Source organism: Pinus tabuliformis, chromosome Q (genome assembly GCF_031772625.1).
Source record: "Pinus tabuliformis cultivar Carrire ecotype Pingquan chromosome Q, CPIR1, whole genome shotgun sequence".
Taxonomy (NCBI): Eukaryota; Viridiplantae; Streptophyta; class Pinopsida; order Pinales; family Pinaceae; genus Pinus; species Pinus tabuliformis.
In genome coordinates this window covers 1,084,771,478-1,084,793,764 of record NC_142296.1, presented here as the reverse complement: position 1 = coordinate 1,084,793,764, position 22,287 = coordinate 1,084,771,478, and positions in this window count along the sequence as shown.

The following is a 22,287-nucleotide window of genomic DNA, read 5'->3' as shown; positions in this document are numbered from 1 at the left end:
AAAATATGATCTACTCATACCGCTATTGCTACAACTCTGCTAATACTTTGGTACCGATGCTGCAACTCTTTCAATAATGAGTATGATCTCCCCAGATCCTGAAGCACTAGCTTCCATAGGGATGCTCCCTCTGAAGCTACACTCCCTCTAAGTCTCGATCTCCCTATGTGAAATCTCTTTTCTCCCTCATGGCAACTCACACTGTCCTTCTGCATTGGAAACTGGACTACATAGTTTTGCGCTGGAAATATTCTGGTTGTACTTGCACTTGCATCTTGCAACTGGGAAATTTACATGCCGATGTCATTGCATCTAGCTCTGCAACTATCTCACGTGTAATGACTACAACTAGATATGCAATTGTCATCTAAATGATTAACAGTTCTTGCTGGCACTGATTCTACTACTATGATACTATGGGCTACTATAGCAAAGGTGATGGTCCCGCTGCAACAATATGGAACTGATCTGATTGATCTCCTTACTGCAACTGCACTGGACCCTACCCATCTAGCACACTAGAGTCTCATACTCCTCCACCTCTTGGATCTGGTGCCCAACTATCTTCTTTCAAGTCTAGTCCTTGGCTGGGATCCTTCGCCTTGTAACTCGCACTAGATAACTCATATTTCCTCCGACACCTATCTCTGGCAACTGGAAGTCGATCTACTACCCAGATATGCATTATTTCTAACATGCACGAACTCCTCTAGATATCTTGTACGAAAACCGGTGTAGCAGCTGAGGGTTTTTATTATTATGCAACAATGAAATTCTGAGAACAATTTGGATGCTTGAAACTGAAAATCCACAACAAGAAAATATGGCCAAAATTATCTAAGGGAATTTCCCTTCCTCCACAAGCAACCCCGACAACTCGCACTACCTGCACTCATGTGGCTTCTTGTACTCATGGTTTCGCATGTACTCACAGTACTATCTGCACTCGAGCTTCTTCCTGTACTCGCGTGGATGCCCGTACTCAAGCTTTTGCATGCACTCACGCGACTGCCTGTACTTGGGCTTTTGCTTGCACTCGTGTGACTGCCTGTACTTAAGCTTTTGCCTGCATGTTGATTTGGGGTAGCATCAGACGTGCTCTAGCCACGAAATTTGGTGGAGAAGGTAAGGCACATGAGATATCCAATACCTAGAAAGGGTTTGGGTAGATTCTAAACAGTTTGGGAGATATTAAAATAATAATATTTTTAATGGAGTCCCTAAGTCTAAACTTAGGGAAATTAAAATATTAATGTGAATTAATATAAAACTGTGTTAGAATGGTCCAAAAGTCATGGATCAAGCAAGATCTATTCTTAGCCGTTGATTAGGGACTTAATCTCGACTGTTGATCTATCAACGAGAAAAGTATAAGAGGAGGCTTGAGGGCCACTTGGAGAACACACCAGAGTGATCATTCATTCTATTCTCTAGAGCGGAGTTTGCTAAGAGAGATAGAATCAGTGATTAGAGTTGCAGCTGAGGGGCATTGAGTACAGAGAGACAGAGAGGCAGAGATAGTGCTGGAAGAGCAGCAAGTAGCCAGAGAGAGTGACGCAGTAGTAGCCAGGGCTCACGCAGGGCACAAAGAGGTAGCCGAGAGTTGCGCAGAGCCTAAGAGAGGCCAGTGTTGCTGACACAGAGGGATAGAAGGCTGACACAGGGCCTCCTAAGGCTGATGCAGACCCATTCAGGGTGACACAGGGCCAGTGCTGGGCAGAGAGGGGCTGACATAGTCTAGAAAGGGCAGACGCTGGGGTTTCTGGGGCAGATTGGAGCTAAGGAGATGCTAGAAGGATTATATGGGGTTTCCGCCGGGAAATTTGTCTCAAACTGAGAGGTATTAATACCAAGGAAATTCTTTATTGGGTAGGCCATATTTGGCACCCAGATTGTACTCTGACATTGCTTAATAAGAAAACCCTCAGATAGCTGCACCGTTTTCCCACATTGAGTTTTTCCGGGGACATTGGTCCAAAACTAACCGTGTCATTTGGTGTGATTGTTTCTGTTTCATTCAGTTGTTGGTGTGTAATATGTTGAGCATGCACTAGTGTTTATTTTTAGTATTTACATTGTAAATAACTTGTTAAGTAACAAAACAAGTATGTAGGAATAAATCAGATAAAGTGCATGGATGGTTTCTAACTGGTAGACTTAGAAACTTCAACATGGTATCAAAGCATGATTACAGATCACAGGAGGACTGAGGACATCAGTTGAGCGAAGCAATAACAACAAAAAACCACTGTCCCGAGGTGACAAAAGTTGTTTCTAGTAGAGCAGCAACAAGGGAAGGGTGACGCAGTGCCTGCATCATCAAGGGTGAGCCAAGAAGAGGCGTAGAGGCTAAGGAAGGAAAAGTGAGCCTCACACAGATCCACACATAAGCTAAGAGGGCTGACACAGTTGGCTGAGGAGGCCGGGTTGCTGGTGCTAGGATTGCGCAGAGCCTAGGAGATCTCACCTTCAGGTTGCTGGGGTTTAGAAGGCTGTGGGAATATTGTAGAGTGGAGCTGGTGAGGTACTGTAGTTAGAATAGTACTTGACAGGGAAAGGCCAAGAGGAGGAAGATGTTGCCATAGAATCTTAGGGAAAGTAAGAAAAGCAAAAGAAGAAGGATCTCTCCAAGATCAAGTGCTTCCACTGTGGGGAGCTGGGTCATTATGCGACCCAGTGTCCAAGGAAGAAGAGTAAGGGAGAGTATTCCGAGACTAAGGTAGCGCCAACAAGGGCAGAGAAGGAAGTGGAAACAGACGATGTCTGTGCCATGAGTGCACACACACCATTTGAGCGAAAGTGGGGAGACATCGAGTTGTAGGTAGGAGGACTACAGAAGATGAGGGGCAGGATCCTCGAGGTACCCAACCTCTTGGATTATAACTTGCTACGGGAGCCCCGAAGAGGAGTAGCAGGACTGGCGAATGTCAGTAGAGATGGATGAGGATGAAGTGACAAAGAGAGTGCAGGATTCCCAGGATAGTGCGAGGCACGGGAGTGTTGCACCAGTGTGAGAGGCATGGGAGTGTTGCACCAGTGCAGGATGGCACAAAGAGGTGTGCAACGGTGTGAGATGCAGGGATTTGTTGTAGCAGCGTAGAGTTCAAAGAGGGATCACTTGTCAGTGACAGAGGGAGCTTCAACATCGGGAGTGTCTCTAGCCTGACAAATATGTCAGAGTTGGGAGATCAGTTACTTACTTCTCAGTAGCTGAGTTGCAGTGTAGTAGTTAGCAGTGGCGGTGCTATGGGCAACATGATGCAGCATGATGAGAGGGGATGCAGTACAGACGCAATAGTGGCAGTTCCAGGGCCATGGGCAGCAGCATGGATGCAGAGGGAGCTGTCATATAGATGCAGTAGTGGCAGTGGCAGAGCCATGGGTGGCAGTACAGGATGTAGCAGTACAGATGATAGGCAGCAGGCCTAGCATCAGGGATTGATGTCGGATGATCAGAGTAATACTCAGTGAGGAGTATTGCTAGAGAAAAGTCCTTGCTAAGAGGGAGTGTTGATTTGGGGTAGCATTGGATGTGCTCTAGCCACGAAATTTGGTGGAGAGGCTAAGGCACATGAGATATCCAATACCCAGAAAGGGTTTGGGCATATTCTAAATAGTTTGGGAGATATTAAAATAATTAATATTTTTAATGGAGTCCCTAAGTCTAAACTTAGGGAAATTAAAATATTAATGTGAATTAATATAAAATTGTGTTAGAATGGTCCAAAAGTCATGGATCAAGCCAGATCTAATCCGTTGATTAGGGACTTAATCTCGGCCGTTTATCTATGAACAGGAAAAGTATAAGAGGAGGCTTGAGGGTCACTTGGAGAGCACACCAGAGTGATCAATCATTCTATTCTCTAGAGCGGGGTTTGCTAAGAGAGATATAATTAGTGATCGGAGTTGCAGCTGAGGGGCAATGAGTACAAAGAGATAGAGAGGTAGAGATAGTGCCAGAAGAGCAACAAGTAGCCAGAGAGAGTGGCACAGTAGCAGCCAAGGCTCATGCAGGGCCACGCAGAGGCAACCGGGAGCTGCGTAGAGCCTTAGAGAGGCCAATGTTATTGACACAGAGATCCAGAAGGCTAACACAGACCCATTCAGGGTGACGCAGGGCCAGCGCTGGGCAGAGAGGGGATGATGTAGTCTAGAAAGGGCAGACGCTGGGGTTTTTGGGGTAGATTGGAGCTGAGGAGCTGCCAGAAGGATTATCCGGGGTTTCAGCCGAGAAATTTGTCTCAAACTTAGAGGTATTATTGCCAAGGAAATTCTCTGTTGGGTAGGCTAGATTTGGCATCCAGATTGTACTCTAATATTTCTTAATAAGAAAACCCTCAGATAGCTGCACCGATTTTTCCACATTGGGTTTTTCCAGGGACATTGGTCCAAAAATAACTGTGTCATTTGGTGTGATTGTTTCTGTTTCTTTCATTTGTTGATCTGTAATATGTTGAGCATGCACTAGTGTTTATTTTCAGTATTTACATTGTAAATAATTTGTTAAGTAACGAAACAAGTAGGTAGGAATAAATCAGATAAAGTGTATGGAGGGTTTCTAACTGGTAGACTTAGAAACTTCAACACTGCACTCGTGCTGCCTACTATGAGAATAAATCAACCTCTTATTGCTGCCTCTATGGATCTGGAAATATTCCTCTAGGTCACTAGCCCTGCCCCTCACTAACATTGCGACCCTCTCTGGCTCGAACACTTGCTGCTAGCTCGATCTGCACAAGGAATACTACTCAAGTGTCTCTAATGTGTTCTCCAAGTTCCCATCGACTTCTTCTTTTAATCCTCTATTGGAGCACTAACGAACAAGATTAAAAATTAATTAAGGGCTACAATCATCTTGAAGTCGACCCTTGTGAGTTTCTAGACTATTCTCAACTTGAATTAATTAATTATGATTAACTAATGAGTTTTCCTAAGTTTAAACTTAGGAAACACTAAAAAAAGAGGTTAATAATCTAATTAAGTCATCTATAGGTGGAATTTCCATGAATTTTGGATATCTCATCTATTCTAGCCTCTCCACCAAATTTCGTGGCTAGAACACATCTAGTGCTACAAAAAATAACAAGAAAAGGGTTCTACACCACCCCTATCCTGCTCTTGTGGAGCTAAAATTTGCCCCTTGACAATTCCTTTGTCAAAATATTTGCATCCTACTCCTCTGTGGGAGTGTACTGCTTGGACCTGTCATGAAATACTGAATTTTCAGAGAGTTTGATACAACTCTGATTGTCACAGTAAATCACATTAGGATCCATTGCCTGATTGAAGATACCAACAAGAACTTAAATCATCCAAATGGCCTCACATGCTACTTGACTAGTAGCCATATAATCAACCTCTGTTGAGTTGAGTTCTACAGATCTCTGTTTCCTGCTATACCAGGAAATAGATGTTGACCCAACGGTAAAGATATTTCCCGAAGTGCTCTTTTTTTCTAATGGACTCCTTGCCCAATATGCATTAGTGAAGCCTTGGAGCTTCACACCATATGTTCTCCTGTAATATAAACCAAAATATGTTGTGCCTCTAAGGTATCTAAGCACTTGTTTTGTTGCTTTCCAGTGTCCAGTGAAGCCTGGTAGGCTTCGCCATAATTTGACTCAATTGATTAACTGCATAACATATGTCAAGCCTTGTGTTCACTACATACATCAAGGACCCGACAAATTTTATGTAGATGGTGGCATTTATTGCCTCTCCTGTAGAAGCATACTCATTCTTCCAGTTGGTAGCTAGAGGTGTGTCCATAGGCTTGCAGTCCTGCTTATGAAATCTTTGAAGTATTTTAGAGGTATACATCCCCTGACTCATAAACAACTCTCCATCTCCCCACCACAAATCTAAACTAAGGAAGTAGTGCATGAAGCCCATGTCCTTCATCTCCAACTCTCTTGCAAGGTCCTCCTTGTAAGACTGGATTAAATTATCATCCGCTATAAGTATCAAGTCATCTACATACATGATTGGAATGAGCAATTTTCCATCTACCACAATGTAGTAGAGATTGTCATCTACTTCACTCTTAGTGAAGCTCAATCCACTGAGATATGTATCTGTCTTAGTGTACCAAGCACAGGGTTCCTACTTGAGACCATAAAGGGTTCGCCTGGGTCTACACACGTGTCTCCTATCAAATGTCTCAAACCCCTTAGGCTTCTCTATGAAAATCTCTTCCTCAACTACTTCATTGAGGAAGGTAGTCTTCACATCCATTTGGTGGATCTTCTACCCCAATTGTGCAACTAATACTAGAATGATCTTGATGGAGGAGTACATTTGACATAGGGGAAAATGTATCCTCATAATCAACTCCCTCTACCTATTAGAAACCTTTGGCGACAAAAGTGGCCTTGTACTTCTCGAGACTGCCATCATGTAGGTTTTAACCCTGTACAAAAATTACCTGCTAACGAATTATTAAAACATAAAAATATACAATGTAGAGAACATAAAACAAATATTCACAAGGCTTTTGCCCTGAATCCAAAAAACCGAGAATACCAGATTGATTTTTCAAACATGCTAAAGCATTCATAAACCCGAATCCACTAATCCTAGATTATAACATAACTGTAGTTCCCTTAACCAGATCTACAAAATACCACGGGAAGAAAACCATTATGCCCAAAACCATGCACAAAACCATGGGTAGGTCCACCGACCATCTTTGGGTCCACCCCCCACCCTTGGGTCCACATAAAATAATTATTTTGACGCATAGAAAGAATATAACACACACCCAACACATTAGCTGCATGTTTCACTTTGTATACTCATTTGGAACCAACCACTAACTTGTTCTCTAGTATTGGAACCACTTCCCATACATTTTTCTCCATGAAGGAGTCATACTCGACCACATAATCTCCCACACTAGTTGGGAAACTGCCTCCTCAAATAAAGAAGGCCCATAATCAATGAGTTTTGTGATGAGTGCCATATTAACTAGTATATTTGTCTAGTGATCTCTTCTGCCTGTGCAAGGATGTAGGAGCTACCACATGCTCCTGTGCATCCTACACCAACCTGTCAACCTCTCTGGTTCTCTTCCTCCCCTCTCTAGAAGATTCTGGTTAAGTGGGTGCCTCCACTCGGTTTTCTTTATGCTCCTCCGCAACATCCTGAGACTTTGACTGAGGCTCCTCCTTTGGAGTTAGAAGCTCCTCCTCTGGTGGAATATTCAACTCTCACTCTAGAGAGCTTCTCATAGCCTTCTCCTCATCAAATATGAAATTTCTCCTCATCATTGCCATCCCGAGTGAGAGAAAATACACCCGATAGTTATGATGTTTCTATGTGTATCCTACAAAGATCCCCATCTTAGCTGCAAGATCCAAATTTTCATGCTATCCTTGGAGACGTGATAAAAGACTGTAGCTCCAAAGATTTGAAAATGGGAGACATCTGGCTTCTTACCAGAGAAAGCCTCTTTGGTTGTGATCATGCCAAGTATTTTTTGAGGGATCTGGTTTTGCAAATATACTACTGTATTACATGATTCTTCCCATAGATATAGTATCAGTCCTTGATCATGCAACGTTTCTCTCACAACCCCTACAATTATTATATTTTTTCTCTCTCCTAGCCCATTTTACTGTGGGTTGTGGGGTGCAATTAGTTCTCTTCTAATACCTTCCTTGGAACAAATTTATTTGAAGGAATTAGACACAAATTCTTTTCCTTTATCACTTCTCAAGGATTTAATTTTTTGTCCAGTCTCATTTTTAACCAATGCTTTGAATTCAACCAATTTTGCAAACACTTCATCTTTCTTCTTCATAAAATAGATCTAGCACTTGTGGGAAAATATATCTATGAAAATTAAGTAATACATTTTCTTTGCAACTGAGATTCTAGAAAATGGCCCACACACATTTGAGTGGACTTGCTCCAAGATGCCTCTATCTCTTTTATCTTGACCTTGGAAGGAGGCTTTGACATATTTTCCAAGAGTGCATCCCTTGCAAACATCATGTTGGTCACATGTGCATTTTGGAAGTCCAGTGGTGATCCACTAGATGATTTTAAAAGCTCCATGGTGTAGGTGACCCATGCAACTATGCCATAATTCTCCAACATCTCAAATTTTAACATGTTTTTCTTTGATACTCAATGCAACACATGCATCCACCTCTAGCTTATAGATATTTTTCACTCTAACAACAATAAAAAAAGTTTTCTCTTTACTGAACACCACATAATAACCTCTGTCCTCCAATACAACTACAAAAATAAAATTTTTCTTCAGCCCAGGCACATACATTATATTTTTTAGGTGAATATGGGAACCTTACTCCCTCTTAAAGGTGACAGTACCAATCCCTTTGGTACTATACCTCCCATCATCTCCAAGTTCTATGTGTAATTGTAGGTCCTCCTCCAAGTTGTTGAAGAACTCCTTGCTTCCTGTCATATGAAATGAGGCTCCAAAGTCAAAGTAGCATAAATTGCCTTGTACAATACTAGCCATGCATGCAATGAGAGTGAAATCCAATTTGAATTGTTATGTGAGAGAATCATCTTCTTCTCCTCCTGTAGGCTGCTTCCCATATTTCTTGTGTAAACACTTGGCTGCATAACATCCATATTCATGGTAGTGAAAACATTTAATTTTGCTGAGGTCCTTCTTCTTGCCCTGGTTCTGGCTAGACTTTGCCTTTCCTTTGGCCTTCTTTCCCTTGAATTCCAAGGCAAATTTTTCTTCCTCCTCAACTTTGGATGTGACACCATCTCTAGTGTTTCTTCTTATCTCCTCATGCACCAAATCAAACCAAAGTCTCTCCCAATATAGTATCTTGTCTCTTCCATTGGTTGAATCCTAATAGTTGTGCAGAGATTATGGAAGGACAAGGAGTGCTAAGCTCACAAATTTAAATGATGGCACATTTTCTCCTACTCCTCCAAGTTAATCTCGAACCTGAGTGAATCTGGAAAGGTATTGGGGAATGGTTTCATTTTTTTGCATTCACATGCTTCTTAGTTTATCTCTCAATGCCAATTTCCTAGCATCATTTCTACTTTAGAATGTATCTATGAGAGTTTTCCACATTGCAAAAGGAGTCTCATTTCAATGCAAGTTTGAAACCACATGATCTATGGCACCCTCCAGAATAATCCTCCTGTCTTTTACAGGGTCTTTCTTCCACTGAGAAAGTGCTTGTGCATTTGATGCAACTGGTTTTTGGAATATCAGTTTGTGTATATTCCCATACTCTGTTGCCATCCAAGACAACTTCCATCCTATATTTCCAATCCCAACAATTCGAGGTTCCCTCCAATGAATACTCAAGCCTCAATCCATTGAAATGAATTTTTCCTGCACTGAAGAAAAATTGCACCAAAAACTATAGAAATCAAAATTTCTCTAAGAGAAGATTTGGAACAAGTTTTCTATGTGGTATTCCAGTGATTTGATACCTCATAGAAATGGAAAGAAATTTTCTATTGTTAATGAATCCGAGCTGAATTCAAGAGACACAAATTTCTTCTACAATTCTACGAAAAGGAAAACACAAAATAGAAACACATGCAATAACATGCAACCATCAAAACACAAGGAACACAATGATTTTACAAGGGAACCCAACTAGGAAAAACCCCTCCGCTACTTTGGATTAATTTAGATGAGAAATATGGATCTATTACAATGGTAGCTTCACACATGAAGAACCACCTACATTGCAATACTGATCTCCTGCTCATTGACCTACTCTGACTAACAGTTAGCCAAAATAGGCCTTATCTATCCTCCTATTTCCTTGCACAATCCTTGGGGAATTTATCCCCTAAAAAATAGGAGAATTCCCTATTTTCTTTTGTAATTCCTAAAGGAATATATCACCTTCTCAGTAAAAAACTCTGAGCACTCAACTAGTATATAATTTACAATTACAATGTGCCTTTTCCTCCACTCCAACTAGGAAATTCAAATTCCATGCATGATTGGGACTATTTTTAGTAAATTGATTAGTTAACTGAGAGATCAATGAGTTAACCACTGTTATAACTACTCAAATAAAATCCTATTGAATCCACTAATGACTAGATAAAAAATAATTGAATTTAACTAACAATAACTCCACTAGATTGCTAGATCTTAGCAATCAACTCATGCACAACTCTATTTCTAGCCCACAAACTCAAATTTACTAATTTAACTAGGAGACAATCATGTCACTCCAACTAACTACAATCCAAGTCATCCTTTTGATGTGAAAAATCGAATTTATCCATTTGACTAAGGCATAAGTCAAATGAAGCCTTTTCTTGCTACATTTTAACAGGGTCAATAGTAGTGGTTTTGGCCCCATGGTTTTGTGCCTGTAGAATTCCTGTAATGAAGCCTTTAAAAGGACAGAAGGAAACTATTGTAATGGGCCAAGAAGATGTGAGTGGTAGGGATTTGGAAAAGGATCTAACAAAATTTTGTTATTTGGGTTTTTCCCCAGTGTTGGGGTTTTCCTAGGGTAAACATTGTGTATATATTGTGTTTATGTTTGTTTCTAGTTAATTTAATTTCTTCTTGGTTAATTTTAACACATATGTATTCAAAATTTTCTTGTTTTAATGAGTGTTTTTAGTGTTAAAGGATATCAAGATTTCTAATATCTCGATATCAAAGCACCTGTACGTGTTATAGGGGTGTATGGTGCAGTGATTATGCATATAAGCATTATCATGTAAAAATGTTGGATTGTAGGGAGCTCTGATGAATGGTAAGCACTTGCATAACACTTTCTTATATATATTAGCACCTATGAAATCGGATTCGTCCTATATGCCCCACGAATCTCGAATCCATCGTGTCCGACACAATTCTCTCGAGTTTCGTGTCCAAAAACCATGACATGTCGTGTCCTATTTTGACACGTCGAATCCGATTGCGTGTCACGATTTTGGCAGCGTGTCCTATTTTCCAGGACTCGTTAGGCGGCAAAAGTGACCTACGCAGGTACGAAAAGGCCGCAGTTGGTCATTACAGCCACTAGTTAGGCGGCAAAAGTGACCTGCGCAGGTATGAAAAGGCCGCATTTGGTCATTACAACCATGCATATTTTTATTTGGCAAGCATTTTGGTAGCTTAATGATCAAGTTTAGGCCCTAGTATTGATATGCTATTCATGGTAATGTTAAATTCTTAAAGTAAAAGTGACATTCTCCTTAATCTTCATTTTCATCCTTTTACTTAAATTTTTAACATTACCATGAAATGACTCAGGATGTTTGAGAGTGGTTATGGTCTCATTGGTTTTCATATGGAGAAAGTAGAATTTTAGATTTCATTCAAAATCTAGCAGACTTATCAGTTTTTCAGGATTTTAGGATTGGGGGATTGCAATGTTTCCATTGAATTTTGTCATGTATTAGGGTATGGAACTCGTATTTAATGAAGAGCACCAATCCCTCTATGTACCTTGATGTTAGTGACATTGTTTGTCAAACTCTTGTTTCATGACCCTCCTAAAAATGTACGCATCACTCAAACAAAATCTTGACTTGACATGTTATGTTTGTTCTATCTTATGTTAATGCTTAAAGGGTAATATTAATGACAAAGATCCTAATTTTCCAACAAGACTAAAAAATTAGACATTTCTCGTGGTGGCAAGAGGGCCAAGCATAAGAAATAGATAATAGATTAACATGTATTTGAATTTTGTATGTACTATGCATGCTAATAGCTATAGATGAAGATCTATATTTGAAATCAATAAATTTGTATCATTAATTAAAATTTGTTTAAGAAATATCTAATTTTTAATATATATATATATATATATATATATATATTTTAAATATATGTATATATATATATATATATCTATATATATTCTTTTTTTTTTTTAATAAAATAATATATAACGAATCCTACGTGTCCTGTTCCGGGGGGTCAACGTGTCCGAATCCGACACCATGAATCTTGAATCCTACGAATCTCGAATCCCCATGTCAGGTGACTTAGATTAGCACATATATGTTAAATATTAAAAAAGGAATTCTACCGGATATATAACAAAACTAAGGCACATAATAGAAAAATATGAGGAATAGATTGAAGCACTCACTAGAATTTTTGCACCACAGGTGGCAAAATCCCCTGTATCAAAAAATGTTGAGTTCTGAAATGTTGAATTAAGTGGAGCACCAACTTGATCTATCGATTGAAGAAAGCAACATATCATAAAGAATTACACATGTAAAATAAAAGGATAAGGGAGAAGTTACTGATAAGAGTTAGAGAACATAGTATGCATCTTATGATGTTGGGATTTGAAGGGAATGCCTAGTTTATAGAAAATATTTGATGAGGTGATAAAAAAAATTAAAACAAAACAATTAATATTTGGGGAGGTGACTAGAAAAATTCAAAGAGAGCAAAGATTGACAAGGTCATTTCAAAAATTCAATCACAAAAATTCAAAGAGAGAAAAGGTTGATGCATGAAGGAATGAGGTCACTAAAAATTATTATGAAGAGTAGAGCGAAATAGAGAAGAAAAGATTATAGATGAGATAACAACCTCAAGTCAGTGTCTCTTGTAGGTTGGCGCTTACAAGGTAGTAGAGGGGATTGGTGTGTCATGTAGGTTGGCACCCACAAAACTATAAGCAGGATTGTTGTATCCTGTAGCTTGATACCTACAAGGCATTGAGGGGATAGGTGTCTCTTGCCGGTTGATGCCTACAAATATTATAACAATAGGTTTGTACCTACAAGGAACAATAAATTAAAATATTTTTTGTGGTTTTTTTTCCTTGAAGGATTTCCACATATCATTCTTGTGTTTTATGGTTTTATTATGATATTGATGTTTTGGCAATAATTATGGTCAAACCACATCACTTTAACAATATTATTAAAGAAAAACTCATTTTATTTGACTCAAGATGAAAACAAATCCTTTGAAAATCCTAAGAAGGCTATGTGTGTGATGTTGATTTTTCCTTATACCCCATATATTGTCTCTGTCTAGACTTGATCATAAACACACTAAGGGTATTCAACTAAAATAACTTTTCATAACGGGAATGTAACAATAGTGAAATAAATTAAGTACATAGATTTATATGGCCCAAATATCGACCTTTATTATTCCATTAATAAAAGAGTAATTAGTTATCCACTACTAGGGATCATGGCCCTTTAGATCTTTGATTCAACTAGTGTACATAGTATACGAAACTTAGGGATTGAGATATATTCCATCAGATCTAGAATCTGCCCAAAATATAAAATGCATACTTGAGCTAGTGCCTTAAACTCAAGGTCCTTGGATTGTTGTTGTCCTTTGTAAACCAATCCTTTTGCAACCACACTACAACTTATCAATATGCTAGACCTTCTTCTTGAGATCACATATCTGACTTTCTTCTTGCATATCCAAACCTCCAACACTTAGATCTAACTTTCTTCTTACAAATATGATCTTCCAGCATTCATATATGCATTTATTCTTGTAGACATGACCCTTCAACATTATAAATAGATCCTCGTACTTGACCTCCTTCTCCCTTTTTGCAACAACTCCTTTAGTTGGCTAGATCAAGGAGAAACTCAGTTTCCTTGCTACTGCAACTCTCGATCTAAGGAATATCTACATCTAGGCCCTTTAGCCTCCCTATCTCATAAGTGAAAGTCCTTCTCCACTTGTATGTCCATGCATTTCCTTTGGCCTCTTATTTATAATTTTCCTTTAGGTTATTTGGGGAACTCGTGGTCCTTTAAGTTTTTTTCCACTCAACCCTTTAATGATAAATTATAATAAATAATTAATTGACTTGGGTCCAAACCAACAAATTTGGGTTAAAACCTCAACCACTTGGATACTTTTCCCAACCAACTAACTTTTGGTGGGTTTTCACCACTCAGAAATACCTTATGAGCTACTCAATTTCCAACACTCTCTCTTAGTGAGGAAGGTATTTCCATCATTCCTTGAAATTTGTAGCTCCATGACATTCCTTGCATACCCATGACCGTCCTCACATGAGTCATGACTTTCCTTGCATGGCCATAACTTTCCTCAAATGTTCCATGTCTTCTTCATTAATTGATCAAGATTTAATTTTCGTGGTGCATGATTTTCCTTGCATGCAACATGAATTCTCCTTGCACCACCATGAGTGTTCTCACATGGTTCATGCCTGTCCTTGGATGGGATTAAAACTTTACTCTCGCTTAAATTTGAAGATTTAAAATTCCATTGGGCAATTGATGTTCCTTTGCAGTCTCCCTCTAAAGCTAAACTCCCTTTGAGCCTACACAACCTCCATTGGCTGATTATTCTTTCCTGTGCGCTGAATTTTCCTTATACCCTAGGTATGGTCTATGTCTAGACTTTATCATAAGCACACTTAAGGTACTCAACTGAAAGAACTTTGCATAAAGGAAATGTAACACCAATGAAATCAATTAAGTACACATATTTATATGGCCCAAATCTCAACCTTTATTAGCCCATTAATGAAAGAATCATTATGGATCCCATACCAGGGATCCTGGCCCTTTAGACATCTAATACAACTAGTATACATATTATACAAAACTTAGGGCTTGACATCTATTCATCATATCTACAATATTCCCAAAAAATAAAATGCATCCCTGAGCTAGTTCCTTCAGCTCAAGGTACTTGGATTGTTGATGCCCTTGAAAACCAGTCCTTCTGCAACCACACTACAACTTCTTGATCTACTAGATATGTTTCTTCAAATCGTAGACTTGATTTTATACTTGCATATCTAACCCTCTAACACTCAGATATGACTTTCTTCTTGTAGATATGACCTTCCAACTTTCAAATATAACTTTTTTCTTATAGATTTGACCTTCCAACACTGCAACTAGATCCTCCTACTCGACCTCCTTCTCCCTTTTGGAAACGACTCCTTTAGTTGACCAGATCATGGAGAAACTTGACCTCGTTTCTATTACGACTCCTCTAAGGAATATTTGCAGCTAGGTCCTTTAGCCTTCCTCTCTCCACAAGTGAAATTCTTTCTCCACTTGTGTGTCTAGGCCTTTCCTTTGGTCTCCTATTTATAGTTTTCCTTTAGGTTATTTGGGGAACCCTTGGTCCTTTAAGGTTTTTCCCACTCAACCCTTTAACCATAAATTAGAATAAACAATTAATTGACTTGGGTCCAAACCCACAACTTTGGGTCAAAACCCCAACCACTTGGGTACTTTTCCCAACCAAGTAACTTTTGGCGGGTTTTCACACTCAAAATAGTACCTTCCGAGCTACCCAATTTCCAACATGCGACTCTTGTCTTAGCCACACCTAACTTCACAAAAACCTTTGTTATTAAGCGTGATGCCTCTATCCATGGCATTGGTGTGATTTTAATGTGAGAGGTCCTTTTTCAATGAAATAAACCAACTTAAAGGAAATAAATTTCTCAAACCAATTTATGAAAAAGAAATGTTGGCCATTCTACACACGGTTAAAAAATGACGCCCTTACCTAATAGGAAGACACTTCAAAGCAAAACTAGATTATGATAGTTTGAGGTAATCCCTTGTGAAATGATTATCTTTAGAAGATGAAAAAAATGGGTTACAAAGATGATAGGTTATGACATTGAAATTATTTACAAAAAGGAAAACATAATATGGTGGCAAATACACTTTCAATGAAATAAGAAGAAATACAGAGTCTACTATGTCCTATTTCCATTTGAGAATCTAATTTGGTGGAAGAAGAATGGAGAAAATGGAAGTTGGATCATAAGGTATGCAAGATATTTTAACAAATATAATAGGACCCAATTGTATTATATAAAATTATGTGGAAGAGTGATATGTTCATATAGGAAGATCACATACATTTATGTAAGATTTCCCAACTCAAACAAAGGGTCCCTTTGGAATTGCATAGCTCTCCTATAAGATGACATTCAAGGTTTTTGAAAACTTACCACATGATCAAGTGTTGAATAATGTCGTTATTGATTTCAAAGGCGGGGGGGAGGACTCCAAGGAAAGATCATCTTTAGTCCCAAAAAGAAGAAAAAGGACAAAACCTCAAAATTGATCTAAGGTGGGAGCACAAGGAACATACCTCAAAATTCTTGAAGAAAAATTTAATTTTTTCGATAAGAAGTAAAAGGGGAAAACCAAAATATAAGGTGTGGAAAGATGAAAAATGGGAAATCCTCAAATTCTTAAAGAAAACCTCAAATTTTAGTATAACGTAAAAGCCCCGCAAAGCCAAACTATTAGAGCCTTTTTTGTCAAATAATGGATAGAAATTTTGGTGTCAATTGTCCTCCCATCCGTTATATCCTTAGCATATCACAGATTTTACAATGTGAAAATTCTACATATTCACCAATATCCCTACACGTTATGACTCTTGGTCACATCCCTAGTCATTGAGGTGCTCAGACGTATCACCTAAGGAATAAGTACCCCTCAGTAATTGACACATCGAAAAATGTACAAGTTCACAAGATTTTTTAATATCTTGGTATATTGACTCTTGGTCAAAGGGTGCCTAAGGTTCAATATCTAAGGGCTAAGTACCTCTCAACATATCACCATATTGACATTATAACAAAAAGCACATGTTTGAATAATTTTTGATATCCTAGTATACTTAGCTCGTGGTCATGCCCCTAGTCACATGGTGCTAAGATATAACATCTAAGGGCCTAAGCTCTTGGTGTATCAACATATCAACAAATGCTTGAGTTTCCATGTTTTTCCCAATATCTTTTATATATAGCCCCTAATCACAAATCTGGTCACATGGGTGCTTAAGGTGTAGAAATCGAGGGCTAAGAACCCTCAACATGTTAGGTCCCTATACTATTAGTGTAACCCCTTATTGTTATTAGTACAACTGCCTTATTATATTGTTGTGCCCATGTAGTCCCCATATTGTTATTATTGTGCCCCATAGAAGCCCACTATTGTTATTATTGTGCCCTTACATTATTATTGTTATGTCGGCTCTGATTATATTATGACCCCTTAGACTCCTATACATAGAAAGGAGGTATTGTCATTTGTATCATCCAAGAATTGTTCATTTGTGTAATGTAAAGGAGGTAAGAGGATTATTTATAAATCGTTGATCTATCTTTTCTATCTTTTTGTGAGCCGGTTTCATAACATTTGGTATCAAAACTTTGGATTCTAGGGTTTCACTGCTCCAAATAGGTCATCGTGGAATTTTCACTATAAATTTTTCTCTACGAAGTTTCAGAAGCTAAAACAAAAACCCATTTGACCCGAAATCGTTCTAAACCTCGAGTCCAAATTTCAGATCTTCTCTCACTATATTTTCGGAGATATGATCTGAGGAAGTTAGGGTTTTTGAAAACTCCAGAATTCCATCTCAAACAGGTCATTGTGGAATTTTCTCTATACTTGTTTTTATGCGAAGTTTCAAAATCTAAAATTAAAACCCATTTGAGCTGCAATTTTGGTGAAGCTTAGGCCCGAATTTTAGATCTTGGTTCGCTATATTTTCGGAGATACAATCCAAGACATTTAGGGTTTCTGCAGGCTCCCGAATTACATCCTAAACAGGTGACCTTGGGAAAATCGTCATAACTTTCTCTCTGAGCATCAAATTGAAATTTCGTAAGAAGTTGCAAAAAGAGGACAGACTTTAGTTTTCTTTTTATCGGTTTCAGATCCTAAGGTTGAAACAGTGACACATGGGACTTCGTACAAGTTTGCTCTATTGAACCAATCTATAATCAGGTCATCGTGGGAGATTTAACATAACTCTTCCTTGCAGAATCCAATCTTGATCAGACTTGCGGGGTTAGAAAGAGGATTTAGAGGGCTACTTCAGGACATAATTTCAGAACTTGGAGATCTGAAATTACAGAGTTACAATCATTTCAAGATCGAGCTCCTAAAATCAAGAAAAGGCAATATGAGGAAGTTTGATGGCAAGGATCCGGTAAATTGGATACTACAGATGGAGCAATATTTTGATCTACATGACATGCAACTGTTACAAAAGGTATGTATTGCATATTCATATTTAGAACTGGATCAATTTTTATGGTATAAAGGGCTTTGTTCATGTAAACAACTTGTTACGTGGTCAATTTTCACGGAGGAAATGATAGCACATTATGAGGATACAAAGAGAAACACCTTTTTTAGCCAATTGATAAATCTCAAGCAAAAGTGTTCAATGGTAGAGACTATTGAGGAATTTCAAAAATTGAATATAAGGTAAAATGATATTCCAGAGAAGCAGAGGATTGATGTCTCCATAGGGACTTTAAATGATAACATTCAACATGAGGTTCGTCTTTGGGAACCTGATTCATTAGAGAAGGCATTCAGGTTGGCAAGAAAAGTGGAAAGAAAAATTATGGAAACAAGGAAGTATACCCCTCACAACTATAAAGATGGAAGTGTTGTTTCTCTTAGCCTTCCACAACCTACAAGGTTGACACCACAACAATTGGAAGAAAAAAGAGCAAAAGGGTTTTGTTACAATTGTGATAACAAATACATTAAAGGTCATAAGTGTGCTCAAAAGAAATTATTTTACATTTATTGTGGAGAGGAGGAAGAAAAGGATCAAGAAACGTCAAAAGAAGAGGATATACACCAAAAACCAACCCGAGAGAAAGAAGAAATGAATCTGACCATATCTTGTAAAGCATTGGCAAGAATTACCACTCCTCAAACTCTCAAGATAGAAGGACATATTAAGAAGAAAAATTTTCAGAAGTGAAATATGACATCGAGCATCAAGAAATGAATCTGAACATATCTTGTAATGCATTGGCATAAATTACCATTCCTCAAACTCTTAAGATAGAAGGACATATCAATAAGAAAAATGTTCAAAAAGTGAAAGATCACATCGAGCATCAAGAAATGAATTCGACCATATCTTTTAATGCATTGGAAGAAATTACCACGTCTCAAACTCTCAAGATAGAAGGACATATCAAGAAGAAAAATATTCAAGCAGTGAAAGATCACATCGAGCATCAACAACAAGTTCTCCAACTTTTAAAGGATAATGCCACTTTGGTGCAGAATCGAATGAAACAATAGGTAGATCAACATCGTAGTAAAGAAGTTTTGATGTAGGCGATTGGGTATTTTTACGGCTACATATCAAGAAAGCTAATTATGAGAAGGAAATGTTGGCAATACTACATGCACTGAAGAAATGGCGACCTTATCTAATGGGAAGACACTTCAAGGTAAAAATAGATCATGATAGTCTTAAATAATTTTTAGAAAAAAGATTATCTTTAGAAGAACATAAAAAATGGGTCACAAATATGTTGGGTTATGACTTTGAAATCATCTACAAAAAAGGGAAGCAAAATGTTGTTGCAGATGCACCCTCAAGAAAGGATGAGGATGTGGAAGCAATGTTTTGTGCTATTTCTATTATCCAACCAGATTGGATAAAAGAAGCAAGGGATGAATGGAAGAAGGATGAAGAAGTGTGGCTAGTCATTCAAAAGTTGCAGAAGATCCCAGTTCAAACAATATTGCCAGAACTTGACGAGGAAGGAAAAATCATTGGAACCTAGAGCAGTCATAGAAACAAGAAATCAACAACTACGAAACCGATCAATTTCAGAGTATCTCATCAAGTGGAAGAACTTACCTGCTGAAGATTCCAGATGGGAGGACAATAATTTTATATAGAAGCATCAGGAACTACTCAAGTGTTGAGGACAACACTTTTTGAACGAGAGGGGCATGTTAGGTCCCTATACTACTAGTGTAACCCCTTATTGTTATTAATACACCCGCCTTATTATATTGTTGTGCCCATGTAGTCCCCATATTGTTATTATTGTGCCCCATAGAAGCCCACTATTGTTATTATTGTGCCCTTACATTATTATTGTTATGTCGGCTTTGATTATATTATGACCCCTTAAACTCCTATATATAGAAAGGAGGTCTTGTCATTTGTATCATCCAAGAATTGTTCATTTGTGTAATGTAAAGGAGGTTCCCCCCTCGAAGAGGCTTATTTCTAAGTCACTGATCTATCTTTTCTATCTTGTTTTGAGCTGGTTTTATAACACAACATATCATTGTTATAGAAAAATGAGAAGGATAGAGGATTTCACTAATATTCTGATATAGTTCTCTTGGTCACGGAAGAACCTAGCTCTAGTGTTAAGGGCTTAGAGCCATCATCATATAGGCAGGAAAACGTTTTGTGGTGAAAATATGTTGAAAATGGTTGATATCATGATATCTCAGTGCAAGAGACCTGTCAATAGATAGAAAATTTGGTGACACTTGACCAAGAGTTTTTCCAGAGTCCGTACTCCAAAGTTCTTGGTTTTACATGTGTTTTCAATGTTAAAGGATTTTGGGCTTTCTCTTGATATCCCAATATAAAATATTCTAGACGTGTTAAATGGGTGTATGGTGTAGTGCCTATGCATATAAGGATTATAACATAAAAAAGGTTGGATTGAAGGGAGATCCAAATAATTGTAAGTGCTTACATAGAGCTTGGTTATATGTATGAGCACCTATCCATTAAAGATTAAAAAAGGAAATGCACTAGATATATAATAAAACTAAGGCATAAGAAAGAAAAAGACGAGGAATAGTATTAAAGCACTCGTTGGTAGTAGTGCATGATACATGTTAAAAGCACTTGGATCATAAAACACCAAGTCTTGAAATGTGGAATTAAAGGGAGCGCCAAATTTTATCTATGGGTTGAAGGAAGCACCATATTATAAAGCATTGCATAGGAAAAAGAAAAGGACAAGGGAGGAGTGAATGATAAGAGTTAGAGAATAGAGTGTGCAGTTTATGATGTTGGGATCATATGAAAGTGCTTGGTTCAAAGAAAATATTTGATAGGTGATAGTAAAAAACAAAAGAGAGCAAAGATTTGATAAGGTGATTGCAAAAATTGAAAGAGAGCAAAGATTGATGAGGTGACTGCAAAAATACAAATAGGAAAAAGGTTGATGCATGAAGAAATGGGGTGACTACAAAATATTAAGAAGAGTAGAGTGGAACAAAGAAGAAAATATTACAAATAGGAGATCATAAGGGATTGGTGTCTCTTGTGGGTTGATGCCTACAAAGTAGCAGTGGGATTTGTGTCTTGTTAAAATTGGCAACTAGGGAAAAACTCCATGTGGGTCTACTTATTCATGGTAGCTGATATTTTTCTTGGATTCCTCTCGTCGAGAGGTGTAGGATTGATCTAAAGGTCATCTGATTCTGACATGGATTCATGGAGATATGAATTTATTTGTGTTATGGGACAATTCATCAAGGTTGGCCAACAACCAAATTGCCCCCACATGTGCTCAACGTTTTAGTACAAAAAGAGGTGGCTTGCTAGTCATTTGCACACACACTCTTCTTGTGATCTCTTCCTCTCCACTTGTATTTGGGTTTTGGTGGGAGGAGCGATCCTAAGAGACAGCGCTTCCCTGATGAAGAGATGCCCTAGATCTGAATGCTGCCATAGGAAATAAGGATATACACAGCCCTAAAAGAAGATGACCTAGCTTCTAACGCTGCCCTAATAAACTCTATTAATGGAGGAAGTCTCAACATAGTCTTAGAAGAGAGTTCAAGACCTAAACACTGTCATGTTGAAGCTGCCCTCTACACTGTCATGGATCTAGGACACAATCATGTTGAAGCTGCCATACGCTGTCATATAAGGATGCCCTAGAATCTAACATAATCACGATGAAGCAGGATTTAACACAGAAGAGAAAGGCATCTATATCATTGGTCTAGAAGAGACCCTAAGCTGTCCAAAACATAGGTCTAAGAGACCCTATGATGCTGATCTATGGAGTCCCTAAATTTGCTGTCATTGTGCCCTAGCCATAGGATTGTGAGATGATTTAATAGAAGTCATGATGGAGAACCTTCAATGTTGTTCTAAAGGCTTTAATGTAGCCTTGGAATCACAGTAAGGAAAGGCATAACGTATACACTAAAACACTGTCCTTATATGCCCTAACGCTGTCCTAAAAGAGACCTCTATTCACAACCAGGAGAAGCCCTAGTCATGAAGGAGACACAACTCTAATGTTGCACTAAATACGGTCATGGAAACACAAAAAAGAGTGGGTAAAAAAGCTGGTCTATAACAAACATCTAGACGCTGATTTAGGAGGGTCATATCATTCCCTAGCCGCAGAGAATAAGAGGGCTAATGACTGTATAAAGGAGGCCCAAAAGAAAGGTTCTAAATGCTGTCAAGAGAGCTCCATATACGTTGTCCTAAGGTGGCCTTAATCCACAGTTACAAAGCTGCCC